The sequence below is a fragment of the Puma concolor genome, chromosome D2, assembly GCF_028749965.1.
Source record: "Puma concolor isolate L17-30 chromosome D2, mPumCon1.1.hap2, whole genome shotgun sequence".
Lineage (NCBI taxonomy): Eukaryota > Metazoa > Chordata > Mammalia > Carnivora > Felidae > Puma > Puma concolor.
Genome location: NC_141677.1, coordinates 45,932,427 through 45,947,436, shown reverse-complemented (window position 1 = coordinate 45,947,436; position 15,010 = coordinate 45,932,427). Strand labels below are relative to the sequence as shown.

At 39.3% G+C, this 15,010-nt stretch overlaps 1 protein-coding gene across 2 annotated transcripts in view; it reads right to left on the bottom strand.

The window, feature by feature from the left end:
- Window positions 1–15,010, bottom strand: part of BMPR1A (bone morphogenetic protein receptor type 1A) — a 139,444-nt gene that overhangs the window by 123,179 nt on the left and 1,255 nt on the right. Inside the window, exon 1 of one of the 2 annotated variants that reach the window (XM_086680193.1) lies at window positions 3,609–3,674. The exons of the other annotated variant lie outside the window; for it this stretch is intronic. The gene's annotated coding sequence lies outside the window, so the exon portion shown is untranslated. Of the gene's footprint in view, window positions 1–3,608; window positions 3,675–15,010 lie in introns of those variants that run through there. 2 annotated transcript variants of the gene reach the window in all.

The window sequence follows — 15,010 nt, the reverse complement described above, 5'->3', positions numbered from 1 at the left end:
AGCCTATCTGACTCCCAAAACGGCCCCACAGATGGACTTACTCATTTTCTATTTTCAACTGATGTGGCAGTTATTTTTTATCTTTTTTCCTTCCTGTTCTCTCACAGGGCAGATTTTCAATGTATTCTAAGAAACAATATAAATAACATGATTATGTTAAGCAAAACTCTGCCCAGTTTCAGCTACTTTACGAGTAATAGTCAAGGTAAAGCAGTGAAAAAAGGCCTAGCTGTGTGATCGCTAACAATTATACGTGTCTGTATCTCAGAAATGAGATATATGATACAGCACTAATTTTTAAAAACTGTTTATGGGAAGCATTCTGGATAAATGCTGTAAAAGCAACTGCTCCATTGGACTTTGAATACTGTTTTCTCCACGATGCAAAACATGAGGGAAGCAAAAAAATTTAATTAATTAATTAATTAATTTAAAAATACCTATGAAAAGTTTCTGACAAATTTTAGTATTAAAAAGAGAAGTAGGGGGGCCCCTGGGTGGCTCAGTTGGTTAAGCGTCCAACTTCAGCTCAGGTCATGATCTCAGTCTGTGAGTTCGAGCCCCGCATCAGGCTCTGTGCTGACAGCTCAGAGCCTAGAACCCGCTTCAGATTCTGTGTCTCCCTCTCTCTCTGCCCCTCCCCTGTTCATGCTCTGTCTCTCTCTGTCTCAAAAATAAATAAAAACATTAAAAATAAAATAAAATTTAAAAAAAAGAGAGAAGTAGGTGTTAATTGTCAAAAGTCAAGTATAACCCATCAAATACGTATATTTAGACCATGAGAGGAGAGAACGTTTTACCAGGTACCTCAGTTAACACACCAGCAAACAGGCAAATCCATCTACTGTATGTGAACAGGCACTAGAAGCAGCAGGTGAAAATCAAGTAAAACATGTGCGTGTGTAGAGTACACATCCTCATCTTAAAATTGTCCTACTCCCTTTGAAAATGAACATAATTCTGTGGTTAAGAACACAGTCTCTGCAGTCAGACTACCTGGGTTTGATTCCTTAGCTTTGCCACTTACTAGCTGCACAACCCTTGACAAGTTATTCCACCTCTGTGGCCTCATTCTCCTCTCATAACCGTACCTATCATAGAACAGCACTTAAAATAGGGCTAGGCGAATGTAAGGAAAATAGGTATTATCTAGTCCCTCTTTATTTTATTGCTCTACAGCATTTAAACTAAAACCTACTCACCTTTTCAACATGAACAGCTGAAAGTTAATTTAAAACTTCATGAATTCAAAATCTCCTATACTGAGTAAAATATATTACACTAATGCTTTTTACTGAGTACTTTTTACTTTAACATTTCTGAGGCTTGATAAACTCTTACAACTCCATAAAAACTAAGGAATACCATATTTTACTTAATGTTGCAATTAAGGTTAACATATACAGTTTATAAATTTGAAATGCACTAGTTAGAATTAAATAAAATATGTTTAATGTTAAAATTATATTGCGCAGAACTGGAATGCACTTGGAAACAGAACCATTAAGATGATCAAAGGATCATGTACAACTCTAAAAGCTTTGTACAGAAAAAAGAATGGGGGCTGGTGTCAGAGGGGCTTTAGCAGGAACTTAAGCTGATACTTCTATGACTTTAATAAGGGATCTGAAATTGGTACAAACATGAGAAAAGGTTTTATTCTTCTCCAGCTTCCACCTCCAACTATGGTTGGTCCAATTTCCCTTTCACACACCACCTCCCCTTAATGACATCTGGAACAATTCCTACACCTTTCCAGTAGTTTTCAGTTATAAAAATGTCCAGTCCAGTTGACTGCTGTTTAAAACTTTAATCTTCAAAAAAAATTTTTTTAACATTTATTTATTATTAGAGACAGAGAAAGACAGAGCATAAGCACAGGAGGGGCAGAGAGAGGAAGAAACACAGAATACAAAGCAGGCTCCAGGCTCTGAGCTGTCAGCACAGAACCCGACGCGGGGCTCGAACTCACGGACCCGACGCGGGGCTCGAACTCACGGACCGTGAGATCATGACATGAGCCGAAGTCAGATGCTTAACCAACTGAGCCACCCACGCGCCCCTAAAACTTTAATCTTCAATCTTGCAATCATCTCTTTCCCTTCCAAACCCAGGCTGGGTCCATGGTCCATGAAAAGTTCAACTGGGGAAGGGGTGTGGTCTGACCTGTTTTGGGAGGAGTGGGGGATGAGGGAGAACAGAATAAACGTCTCAACATCTGAGCACTCCTGCAGTCCTCTGGGGTGGCTGCCACCACCTCGCTAATACAGACCATGATACAGGCAGCCAAATGATGGCTTCTCCTCTGGGGACAGGCTGGAGCACTCTGGTGACCGAGAGGTGAGGGGCTCAAACCCAACTGCACATTTCCCTTCCCAAAGACCTGCTTCAGCTCAACCTCTCCTACTTTTGCTCCCCTCTCCAGGAGAGCCAGCCCTGTCAAGATGCCTAAAGCCTAGTTACCTTCTGCTTTACCCACGTGAACAGAAATTCGAAACGAGTACAGGGTGTTCTGCTACCCTCAGTCCACAAGGAGATTTCTCTGCACTTTTTTTTACCCTTTGCTCAAGGAGGCACAGATCAACCAATCAGCTGCATCATGACTACCGGCTAGGAAATGAGATGTGCTGCTCTACTTTTTGCTAGCACTCCCTAACCTCACGAGTGGCTCTCTTAGACCTCCCCGCACTAAGCTTATAAGGAAAGGCCACCCCAAGGGAAGAGGAACGGAGCAAAAAGTGTACAATGCTCCCCACCTAGGCAAACTAGCCACCGAGGTGACTGCTGTGCACAATTTCCCTCCCCTCCATTCTCTGACAGGTTTCTGTCACACCCTAATAAGCTCTAGAAAGGATTCAGGCCACTAAATGCTTGGGCTTTCTTTAGACTGTAGAATCACTGACTTATCCTTAACCCTAAGGTCCTAGTCCCCGTTCCGAGCTAACTAGGAAAGTCTGATTCTACTTACTTCTTACTCTTACCTCTCTGACCTTGGTGGGGCAATTAACCCTCATTAGCCTCAGATTCTTAACATATACAACCGGAAAAGCCACAAAACTTCCCAGTATCAACTTACCAGTACTGCCAGTACACAAAAGTACTTTGCAAATTCAAGTGTTAATAATGCTAACAAAATAACACTTTCAGAAGGTATCAGGATTAGATATCATCTTCAAGGACCCTATATATACAGCCATTCAAATTGCTTTTGAAGACAGAACTGACCTCATCTTCCCCCACACAAATAATTCATCTTCGCTTACACTTACTAAGCATTACTATGTGGCAAAAATAGTGTTTAGTGCTTCACTGCACTCACTCACTCAGTCTTCGCAGTAACTCTGTGAGAAAACAATTATTACCCTCATTTGACATACAAGGAAATAAAGCTTAGATTAACCACTTGGGTGCAAGATCACGAACCTAGTAAACAGAGTAGTAAGGTATGGAACACAATAAATGTGAAGCTAGATAACATGTCAATAATTCAAGGTTTAATAAACATTTCAAGTTATCTGGAATACAGGTAAACGGGAAGTCACTGTAATCATCTCAAGAGCCCTTTACCGGTTTAAGAAATTAGAGGCTTCTTTGTATATTTTACTTACTTAATCTTAACTGAATGACCTTTTTTGTTGTTTCTTCTGATTGTGACCAGTGGAACCTGTCACAAACCATCTTCTACGCAAATTGATAAGATGCTAAGAAAGAACAGGAAACAGTGAATAACTTTAGAAAGAACAAAGGCTTAGTCAACACAATTAATCATGCCACTTGATTAAGAAATAGCATTATAATTGTAGGAATATATTCAGGAAGAGGGGGATGTCTCTCTAATTGTACATTCTACCTTATTTAACAAATTTTTAGTTTTGAAGAATACATTTTGAAAACTGTAGCTTAAAGAAATTTGACTTATGCTCTTTATATTTAAAATACTTAACTTTGTTTTTAGACAGTGAAACTTCACTTGCTTATTATCCCTTGCCCCAGCAGTCAGAAACAACCTGCCATTGCTAAGGAGGAAAAACTTTTACACGTAGAAGTAAAAGAAGAAAAATTTTTCTTCTACCCTCTTAGGTTCTAAATTTGGGGGCCTGCAAATTACACTGACAGAAGTCGGATTAGCAAAAACAAAACAAAACAAAACAAAAAAAAGACAGATTTTTATTCATTCACCACCATTTACATACAAGTGTGACTAAAAGAGGCAGTTAGAATTTGGGGCTCCTGTGTTAATATGGGGAGAGGGGAGGAGTACACTTACAGGAAACAAATGACTTTTAAGAAAGATACATGGGCCCCTAGGAAAATGAATATATGATATGATGTGTGACAATGTCAGTTTAGATGTGGTGCCACTTTTTCTCTGCTCTCTAGTGATAAAAGTCAATCTTCCCTGGTTTCAAAACTCTGGGGAGCAGCTTTGTGATAACTGAGTTTTCTCTGCGAGTCTGTTTTTAGGCAGATCAGGAAGTTCCCCAGAAAAGCCTATTCTCAAATACCTTCAGGGCAAAATAATTTTTATGCCACAGTGATGTATTCTGTACCCCTTCACCACCAACATAGACAAATATCTGAACGCTTACTGTGTACAAGGCACTGAATTAGTACCGATGGCAAAACAAAATATTTTAAGACAAAATTCACTCACCAAGGAGCTTATAAAATAAATTGAGAGTATGAAACAACTTAAACTTTTTATTTTTTTTGTTTCTAAACACTCTTACAACAGCAAAAGAATTTTTATATATTATGAACAAAAATAAAAAACAAATGACAAAAAAAAATGCATTATACCAAGAGTTAATATCCATACCCCAAAAAAGAGTCTCTGCAAAATGAGTAAGAAAAAAAGATTAGAAAAACAAAGGAGAGATAAATGCAAAGAACCAACAAACTATAAAATTCTCCTCAACCTTAGTCAATCAAAGAAATACAAATTAAAACTACAATACTGTTTTTTCAGCTGGCAGCCTGGCAAAGATTAAAATAGACTGATACTATGATGTGTTGGTGAGGGGTTAGGGGAAATACTCTCAAACACTGTTGGCTGAAATGTGAATTGTTACAAAGATTGTGCAGAGCAGTTTGGCACTATAGGCATTATACATGGCTTCTCTTACATACAGTAAACACGTCTAAGAATTCATCCTATAAAATAAAAATAGTCTCAGAGGATATGTACAAGCACCACAGCACTGTTTACAATGCAAAAAAAAGGAAAAAGAAAAAGAAACAAGAAAAATACCTTGCAACAAATTGGAAACAATCTAGTCATCAATAGGGGGCTGGTAAATAAAATGACGGTATATTCATAAAAGGGAATATTACATGGCTACTAAAAAGAATGAGTAAATCCACACCTAATGACATAAAAAGAGTACTCTATATTCAGTGAAGACAGAGTTAAAGAAAAGGATGCATAGTATCACCTCATTTTTTGGAAATGGGGAGAGAAAAAGAAAAAGAAATGAAGACAGTGGAAAAGAAAGATTACATTTACCTCTATACTCTTAACACTGTAATCCAGGGGGGACGTGGGGGCAGGATTACAGAAGACTCACTTTATGCCTGAAGTTTCAACCAAATACGTGTAACTTCTGTAAACAGAAGAAACAAAGGAAGGTGCTATGGCAATACAGTTAGGGAAACTATATTGGGGTTTTACAAGACTAAAAGCTGAGAAGGCTTGTAGTAAAGAAATCTAATATGTTAATAGATGGTACAAGAAACACCAAAATACTGCCTTCAAATAGTGACACAGAAGGGGTGCCTGGGTGGCTCAGTCGGTTGAGTGTCCAACTTTGGCTCAGGTCACGATCGCATAGCTCGTGAGTTCGAGCCCCCTGTGGGCTCTGTGCTGACAGCTCAGAGCCTAGAGCCTGCTTCAGATTCTGTGTCTCCCTTTCTCTCTGCCCCTCCTTCTCTCTCTCTCTCTCAAAAATAAACATTTAAAAATTTTTCAAAAAAAAAAAAAAAAGTAGAAATCAATGAAAGAGGGGCGCCTGAGTGGCTCAGTTGGTTAGGCGACTGACTTCGGCTCAGGTCATGATCTCACAGTTCATGAGTTCGAGCCGCGCATTGGGCTCTGTGTTGACAGCTCAGAGCCTGGAGCCTGCTTCCAATTCTGTGTCTCCCTCTGTCTCTGCCCCACCCCTGCTCACACTCTGTCTCTGTCTCTCTCTCAAAAATAAATAAACATTAAAAAAAATTTTTTTAAATAATGACACAGAAGAGCTCTTTTAAGTGTGGACCACTGAGGAAGGCTTCACAGAAGAAGTAAGATTTTGAAGCACTTTTTTTTTTTTTTAATTTTTTTTTTCAACGTTTATTTATTTTTGGGACAGAGAGAGACAGAGCATGAACGGGGGAGGGGCAGAGAGAGAGGGAGACACAGAATCGGAAACAGGCTCCAGGCTCTGAGCCATCAGCCCAGAGCCTGACGCGGGGCTCGAACTCACGGACCGCGAGATCGTGACCTGGCTGAAGTCGGACGCTTAACCGACTGCGCCACCCAGGCACCCCTTGAAGCACTTCGATAAGCATAGGGGGAAGGAAAGTCGAAGGCAACACCGTACAATTTAATGTATAATTTTAAGTTTTTTCTAGCCATATTTCAAAAGAGAAAATCTGATCATTTTTCTTTGAAAGTTAATTTTACTATTACTTAACCCAACATATTCAAAACAGTATCATTTCAATATGCAATCAGTATTTTAAAAGCATAATGAGATACTTTACATTCCTTTTTTTGTACTATCTTCAAAATGTGGCACGCAATTCTGACCAGCCGCATCTCAAATGTTCAACAGCCACGTGCGGTACTGGCTACTGGAGTGGACAGCAGAAGTCTAAGGATTCTGAACGGAAACTCAGAACTGGATATTTCAGTGACTTAAGCTAATAAAATAGTAGTATGAAGTGAATAAGGCAAAAAGGCAGACTAGGCCAGAGCAAGAGGCCAGTCTGAGAGAATGTGAATTTTATATTGTAAGCAAATAAGAAACCAGTGGAAAATATTTATCGAGTAGGAATGATGACTAAGGCACTATTTCAGGAAGATTAACTTCTTTTTCTTTACTCAGATCATACATAAATTCAACATGCAGTTTTTTTCCCCAACATTTTTATTCTGTGAAAGATTACTAAAATGGAGACATAAAACAGTACCTGTCATCAAGTGACTACATTTTGTTGATTTAAGATGCTTCTGAATAGCTACTGTTGAAATATTTTTATTTCATGGTACCTTTATTTTTTTATTTTTTATTTTTTTTAACGTTTATTTATTTTTGAGACAGAGAGAGACAGAGCATGAACGGGGGAGGGTCAGAGAGAGAGAGGGACACAGAATCGGAAGCAGGCTCCAGGCTCCGAGCCATCAGCCCAGAGCCCAATGCGGGGCTCGAACTCACGAACCGTGAGATCATGACCTGAGTCGAAGTCGGACGCTTAACCGACTGAGCCACCCAGGCGCCCCTATTTCATGGTACCTTTAAACAATTTTTTGAAAAATACGTTGGTAAGAACTTTACCAAAGTTTAATGGCTTTTACTTTAACACTCCCTATCAACAGCTCCCTTTAGTTAGAAATCTAAATTATTCTTAATTAAATGCAAAATTCAGACACTCAAGATGTTAAACTGATGGACTACATCACAAAAAATTGTAACTGCTAGTAGGAAAACTACCCACGAATTTTACCTTACAGAAAACAGTATCACAACCATGCAAGTTTCCTCCAGATTTCTCAACTTCAAAACTGAGAGCCTCTAACATTTCAGATAATCTACCTAAAGGCTAAAGAAAAAAAAAAATTTAATGCTCAAGAAATGAGATAAGAAAGCAGGGCATGAAAGAACACCACTGGCCACAGGCCATTCCATTCGTTACTTACAATGACTGCCAAGGCAGGAAGAGGGACTCTGCAGCCAAGAGTCAGAAACCCAGTGATGTCATCATGACCAAAAGCATTACATGACCTGCAATTTCAGCAACTAACTGCTCTGCATTAAAGCCATGGAATTTTCTTTTTTCTTTTTGCCAAGTCCCCTTCAGTTTTTAAGATAAGGAAACAGAGATCCAGACAGGTTTAGTGTAGTATTCAAAACTGCACAGCTAACTTAGTGGTAAAACCAGTACTAGATTTTAATTTATAAAAACTCAGGGGTTCCTGCGTGGCTTGGTCAGTTGAGCGTCTGACTTCAGCTCAGGTCATGATCTCACAGTTCATGAGTTCGAGCCCTGCGCCGGGCTCTGTGCTGACAGCTCAGAGCCGGGAGCCTGCTTTGGATTCTCTGTCTCCCTCTCTTCTCTCTGCCCCTCCCCTGCTCACACTCTATCTCTATCTCAAAAGTAAATAAACATTAAAACAATCTAAAAAAAGAAAAACTCAGAAGCCAAAACTTAAGTGTTCTACTGCTGCTTTATAATTTTTCATTATTTCTCAAGTTATTCACATTAGATGCATTCCTTTCAGAACTTTTTTTTAATAAATACTTTTTAAAAAAATATTTATTTTTGAGAAAGAGAGCACAAGAGGGAGAGAGGTGTCGGTGGGGGAGGGTTGGGGGGACAGAGGATCTGAAGCAGGCTCTATGCTGACGGCAGAGAACCCAATGCGGGTCTCAAAGTCACAAACCATGAGATCATGACCCGATCCAAAGTCGGATGCCTAACCAACTGAGCCACCTAGGTGCCCCTCCTTTCGTAACTTTTAAAAAGCAGAAAAGTGTTTGCTTCAAAAACTACTGAATACTTCCAGAAACATCCTCCCTCTTCTTCCTGATCTACAGTGTCACTCTACAGACCATTTTCTCAGGAAAGCCTTCCCAAGAACCTGTACCCTAAATAGACCCATTCCCTTATTACACACTTATGAGCTCCTGTACTTCCCTTCTGTAGATCTCAAAATAAATACAAGTAGACAATTATTTCTGAAATTATTTAACGTCTATCTTCTCTATTTAGGTCTTAAACTGGTGTTTCTCAGGGCTGTTCTAGGCTCTTTACTGTGTATAGCAAGAGTTCCTGATATGAAATCCATAACATAACCATGAAATTATACACAAAATTGCTACGTTTGTATATTTTTCTTCAGATACTCAAAAAAAAAAAAAAAATCTTAAAAAACATTAACAACCAAAAGACAGTGGATCTGTGTTGTTCACTGCCCAAAGCCATCCTTTCTTTGGGGGAACAACCACTTTCCCATCTCTCATGGTTCTAGGAAGGCTATGAGTGCCAGTGTTTAACTGGCTGACTGCTCCGGGGCATGTAAGCTAGGCCTGGCGGGTGTCGGCACCCCAGACTCCAGATGGTCCCAGTAAGAATCTCTCCTTGGGACAGAATATATGCACCTGGGAAAGAGGTGCCCTTTTTACATCTTGAACCCATATGGGCTACATAAGCCTGGAGTTGACACTGTCCATCCTCTGCCAAATGAAAAGTATCTGTCTGAAAATCAAGCCCAAAGAGTGGAGAGCAGACAGACCCTTGATTACATCATCTGAGCACTTCTATCCAAACATGAGTATTTGCAGTCTTTTTAAAAACATGAAGGGGGGAGAGGGGGTAATGACCCCTTTTCACCTTTAAGCTAAGAGTTGAATTTGTCACTTTTAAGCAAAAGTCACTTGAGAAAGCCACCCAATTTCCACTGATAGAATTTACAACCTACATGGCAATCGCTCCCAAAGATATACCTGCAGTCCAAACCTCTATCAAATTCCAGCCCCATACATGCAATGCTAAGTGGAAATCTCTACTTGGTATTTCAGAACTCTGTATTATCAAAACCAAACTACTGTCCTCCACAAACCTGGTCTCACTTTTCATCTCGACCAACACACATTTACCCTATCAGGTTTCCGAGCTAGAAACCCGCCAGTCATTCATGCCAATCCCATTCCTTCTCTCATCCATAGCTAACTACCAAGTCCTGTCCATTCTAGACCCTAATTATCTGCCACCATCCTAGTCTGGGCCAAGATGGAACAGGTTTCAGTGTCCCCTACAAGTTTCAGTGTCCTGTGTCTTCCTTCCTTCAAAATGATTCCCCACTAACTCCTCTCCCCAAACTGCAAATCTGATTATTTTATCCCTACTACTGACATACCTGCATCCTCCTTAAATCAGTAGTAGCCAATTACATATGACTAGAGCAATAGCCAAGCTCCACTGTTGCACGTTATTAGTGGTATAACAAATGTACACCATAAAAAAAAGTTCATCAGAAACACAGAAGTATAAAAAAAGAACATCCATGGCATCGGAGTAGCTCATATTCACCTGTTTTTTAATAAAAGATACTCAAAAATAATGTCCTTAACTAGTCAAGGTCTGTATGAACTTGGCTTGGGAATCCACTGGGCCCACCATCATCTGATCTAAAGCCCTACTCTAACCTAGTGCTGTTTTCAAAAACCACAACACTACTGGGGCTCTCCAGACATATCATTTTGTTTCTATTTTTTAAAAACTGACAGCCTTTAAAATATTAACTATAAAAACTATCAAAGCGCCTCACAATCAGACTGGCATATCGAGTTGTGGGAGACCCCATCCAAAAATAAATATTTCTCTATACCGCCTGAAATGCTTTACTCATTAAAAAGGTTTAACAAACACCCTCCTTTTAAAGAAAACTTTTCATAGTAAACAGCACAACTAATAAGTGTCTCCCACATAAGTCTGGCTTAAATTCTTCTTTCCAATATCTAAACTAAAGGAATGGTAGCTTTGGTTAACGGAGAAAAACCATATTCAATTCTATGGCACATATATTTTTCATATTTCAGTATCTCTGAAATTAGACCTTACAATCAATGGCTTCTTAAAATTAACTAGAAGCATATTTTCTTTATGAACGGCTCAAAAAAGTATGGTGTACCTTGTAAGATCTAACTCCATACAACTCAGCATTTAATCTTGTAAGCATTAAAGAGTTGGACTGACCTGGTCATTTGGACCTAAGATATTTAAAAAGCATTTTAAAAGCATAAACACTGGGGCGCCTGGGTGGCGCAGTCGGTTAAGCGTCCGACTTCAGCCAGGTCACGATCTCGCGGTCCGTGAGTTCGAGCCCCGCGTCAGGCTCTGGCCTGATGGCTCGGAGCCTGGAGCCTGTTTCCGATTCTGTGTCTCCCTCTCTCTGCCCCTCCCCCGTTCATGCTCTCTCTCTGTCCCAAAAATAAATAAATGTTGAAAAAAAAAAAATTAAAAAAAAAAAGCATAAACACTTAACAAAAGGTGGAAGAGGGAAGAAGGAAAGACTTTCTGGTTTAAACTTTAGCCTAAGAGGAAACCCATTTTCCTTTCTCTCCATGGCTCTCTGCTCCCAAAATCCAAAAATGAGAAGGTCTTTCTCCTCCAATTATCCATTTTATATGCAACAAAGTCAGTTACACACCCAGTCTGCAGTTTAGTAGCTGAACCAGTATTTGTATACAAATCGCTATAAAAGACCAAATGACTCACGGAACTGCATACTTAACACGTGCATATCACTGTATATAAATGACACTTCGATAAAGTTGATTTTTTTTTTTAGAGATTTTATTTTTGAATAATCTCTACATCCAACATGAGGCTTGACCTCACAAGCCCTAGATCAAGAGCCACATGCTCCACTGACTGAGCACCCCAATAAAAGTTGAATTTTTTTAAAGACAAATCAATAGGGGTGCCTGGGTGCCTCAGTCAGTTAAGCATCTGACTCTCGATTTGGGCTCAGGTCATGATCTTATGGTCGTGGGTTCGAACCCTGCATGGAGCCCCACGTGGTGAGTGCGGGGCCTGCTTGCAAATCATATTCTTTCTTCCTTCCTTTCTTTCTTTCTTTCTTTCTTTCTTTCTCTCTCTCTCTCTCTCTCTCTCTCTCTCTCTCTCTCTCTCGGTCTGCCCCTCCCCCCTCATAATAAATAAATAAATTTTTAAAAAGAAAAAGACAAACCAGTAAGTGCAGGAAGAAAATATTAGATAAAAATTTTGCCTTTAAAAAATCCCTTCCTTCAGGAGCATCTGGGTGGCTCAGTCAGTTAAATTTCCTACTTGCACTCAGGTCATGATCTTGCAGTCCATGGGTTCGAGCCCAGTGTCAGGCTCTGTGCTGACAGCTCAGAGCCTGGAGCCTGTTTTGGATTCTGTGTCTTCCCGCCCTTCCCCTGCTCGCACTCTGTCTCTCTCTCTCTCTCAAAATAAACAAACACTAAAAAAAATTTTTTTTTTAATTAAAAAAAAATATCCCTTCCTTCAGAAGGGATTCCACTCAGAAGAAAATGGGAAAGATTTCAGAAAAGGGACAAAGCGCATGTGCAGGAAACAAAAATAATGGGAAATGAGAATGAGGGAAATCTGGGTAAATCCTCATGAAATGACTTCATTTCACAGAAGACACTGGAAACTTGTGAGTAGAGAAGTGACACAAACTGGGCTTCAAGATTAACTTCAGAAGAACTGCATAATTTAACCCATGTAACAGTGGAAGTGAAGACGAGCACAGCATTAGCCCAAGTGGGATGAGAACATGATTCAGTAGGCAAGAAAAAAAAAAAGGAAAAAAGAAAATTATCAACTATACTAATATATACACAATCTGTAGCACTGCATACAAATATATATTCAATCAAAGAAATTTAGGGGCCCCTGTGTGGCTCAGTCAGTTAAGCATCCGACTTGGCTCAGGTCTTGATCTCGTGGTTCATGAGTTCAAGCACCGCATCAGGCTCTATGCTGACAGCTCAGAGCCCGGAGCCTGCTTCAGAGTGTGTGTGTCCCTCTCTCTCTGCCCCCTCCCCTACTGGTTCTCTGTCTCTGTAAAATGAATAAACATTAAAAAAAATTTTTTTCTTTTAAGAAAAAGAATTGTGTTAAAACCAAATAACAGTAGATTTGAAAACTCAACAAATAAATTTCTGGAGAAAGTATTAAACACTAAAGTTCACACAAGAAATAGAAAACCTAAACAGACCAACAGTTATTAAATAAACTGAAATGATATTGAGTCCTCTACAGAAAAGAAAGAAAGAAAGAAAGAAAGAAAGAAAGAAAGAAAGAAAGAAGAAAGAAGAAAAAAGAAAAGAAAATCTAAGCCTGAATGGTGTTATAGGTGAGGTCTGCAGAACTCGCAAGAAAGATCCTTCCAGTCTAAACCACTCCTGAAAAGAGGAAAAGGAAAGGTGCCCAATTCATTTTATGAGTCTATTATAACCTTCATACCACCATGTATCAAGAGCTGTACCTAAGTGAGCAGGAATAAAGAGGGACAATACCGTGAAAAGCAGAAGCAGTAGACACTAGCTACAGATACGATGTGACAGAATGGGGAAAGGTCTGGATTTGGTATGACGTCAACAGAAATAAGGAACACCAGGGAAACAAGTTTGGTAAGGAAGGAGTTTAGTTTCAACTAGAACAACCAGGTAGAGGTATGCATAAAGTAACTGGGAAAAAACAAGGATTCACGTGCAGAGGAGAAATAAAGAATAGAGGTCTGAGAAGTATTCAGACAGAAGTGTTTGAATAATGCCAAGGGACTAGTGACATACAGAAAAATGAACTCACCAGTAAAGCCTGGAGAACACATATTAAGCAAGAAGAAAAGAAAGGGGCAAAGAGGAACAAAGTCAGTATGTCACCGAAGCCCTCTGTCCATCTAGTTAATTCTCACTCATCCTTCAGAATCATCTTGAGTTACAAAGTGACATTTTTAAGGCCTTCCCCCATTCTCCCAGCACCAGGTCAGGTCTTCTAAGACTGGGCACTTTAATTGTAATCACAATACGGTTATAGAATTCATTCTTCAATCTATGTTTCCTCCAATAAACTTGATGCTCCATGAAGGCAAGGGCATTGTCTGTTGTAGCATCCCATAGCCTTGCAGTGGAAGTATTCGTTGAATACAATGGATAAATGAACAAAAGCCAAGGAAAGGCATTTCAAGAATGAGAAGTTGATGTTAAGTATCACAGAAAGCTCAAGGAGTTGATTTAGAACACATTAATAAATGTGCCACTTAGCTTATAGGTGAACCTTGTGAGGGTGAAATCCGGGTAACAAGGAGTTAAGAACTGAATGCCCGGCCAGGAAGTAAATGCAGGAAAAATAAACTACTCTTGACAATCTCCAGAGATGGGATTACGAAGGTATGAATTTTAATTTTACTTCAATTTTGCTCTATTTTACCATTTTTTAATGAACGTGTATTACTTTTACAAGGAAACGTTTTTTATTTTTTGTTTTTTGTTTTTTTGTGGTTTTTTTTTAGCGTTAATATGATTTGAAAAGGAAAAGCAGCAACATGACATCTTGAGGGAGTAGCACGCCCAAGGGAAGGTTTTTGTAAACTGAAAAAAAACCTTTAGCACATCTGTACTTCTAACATCTCTAAGACAAAAGGGAGTAACTCCTATTCCATTAAGCAGGAGAGAGGAGAAAAATGAAACAAGGTGTTAAACTGGTAGGAAGGACAAAAAATGTTCCACTGAAATGGAAGGAAAGAAAGCACATGATAGAAGTAACTCAGTACATTCTGGCAGGAGCTCCCTCCCACTGAATGCCTCAAGCTTTTCAGTAAAGGGTGTGAAGAAGTGAAGCAAGCAGAAAAAAGTTTGAAATGAGTTCCACGAATAATATGAATCGGATGGGGAACCCAACAACCGTGAGTGGAATACTGGTTCTCTGAAAAGTGTCTTCTAAATTTCAATCACCCTTTGTAAATTCAACCCCTTTCTAGCTCAGAACTACCAGTATTTTAACTTTAAGTTTAAATATTTAAATAATTCTGGCCCACACACTTTTCAAGAATTGAAAACAGTGATAAGCATTAAAGTTACATCGTAATTCACAGTTTTAATTCAGACGTGAACTCCTAAGTAAATACAATAAAGGAGTTGTTTTCAACTCAAGCAACAAACAGCGATCATTTCAAGTATGAGTAATTGAAAACGCTCCTAACCATAAACCCGTTTGCAGAAAGAGGTTTTGCTGTTTTCAAACTCCTAGTCCA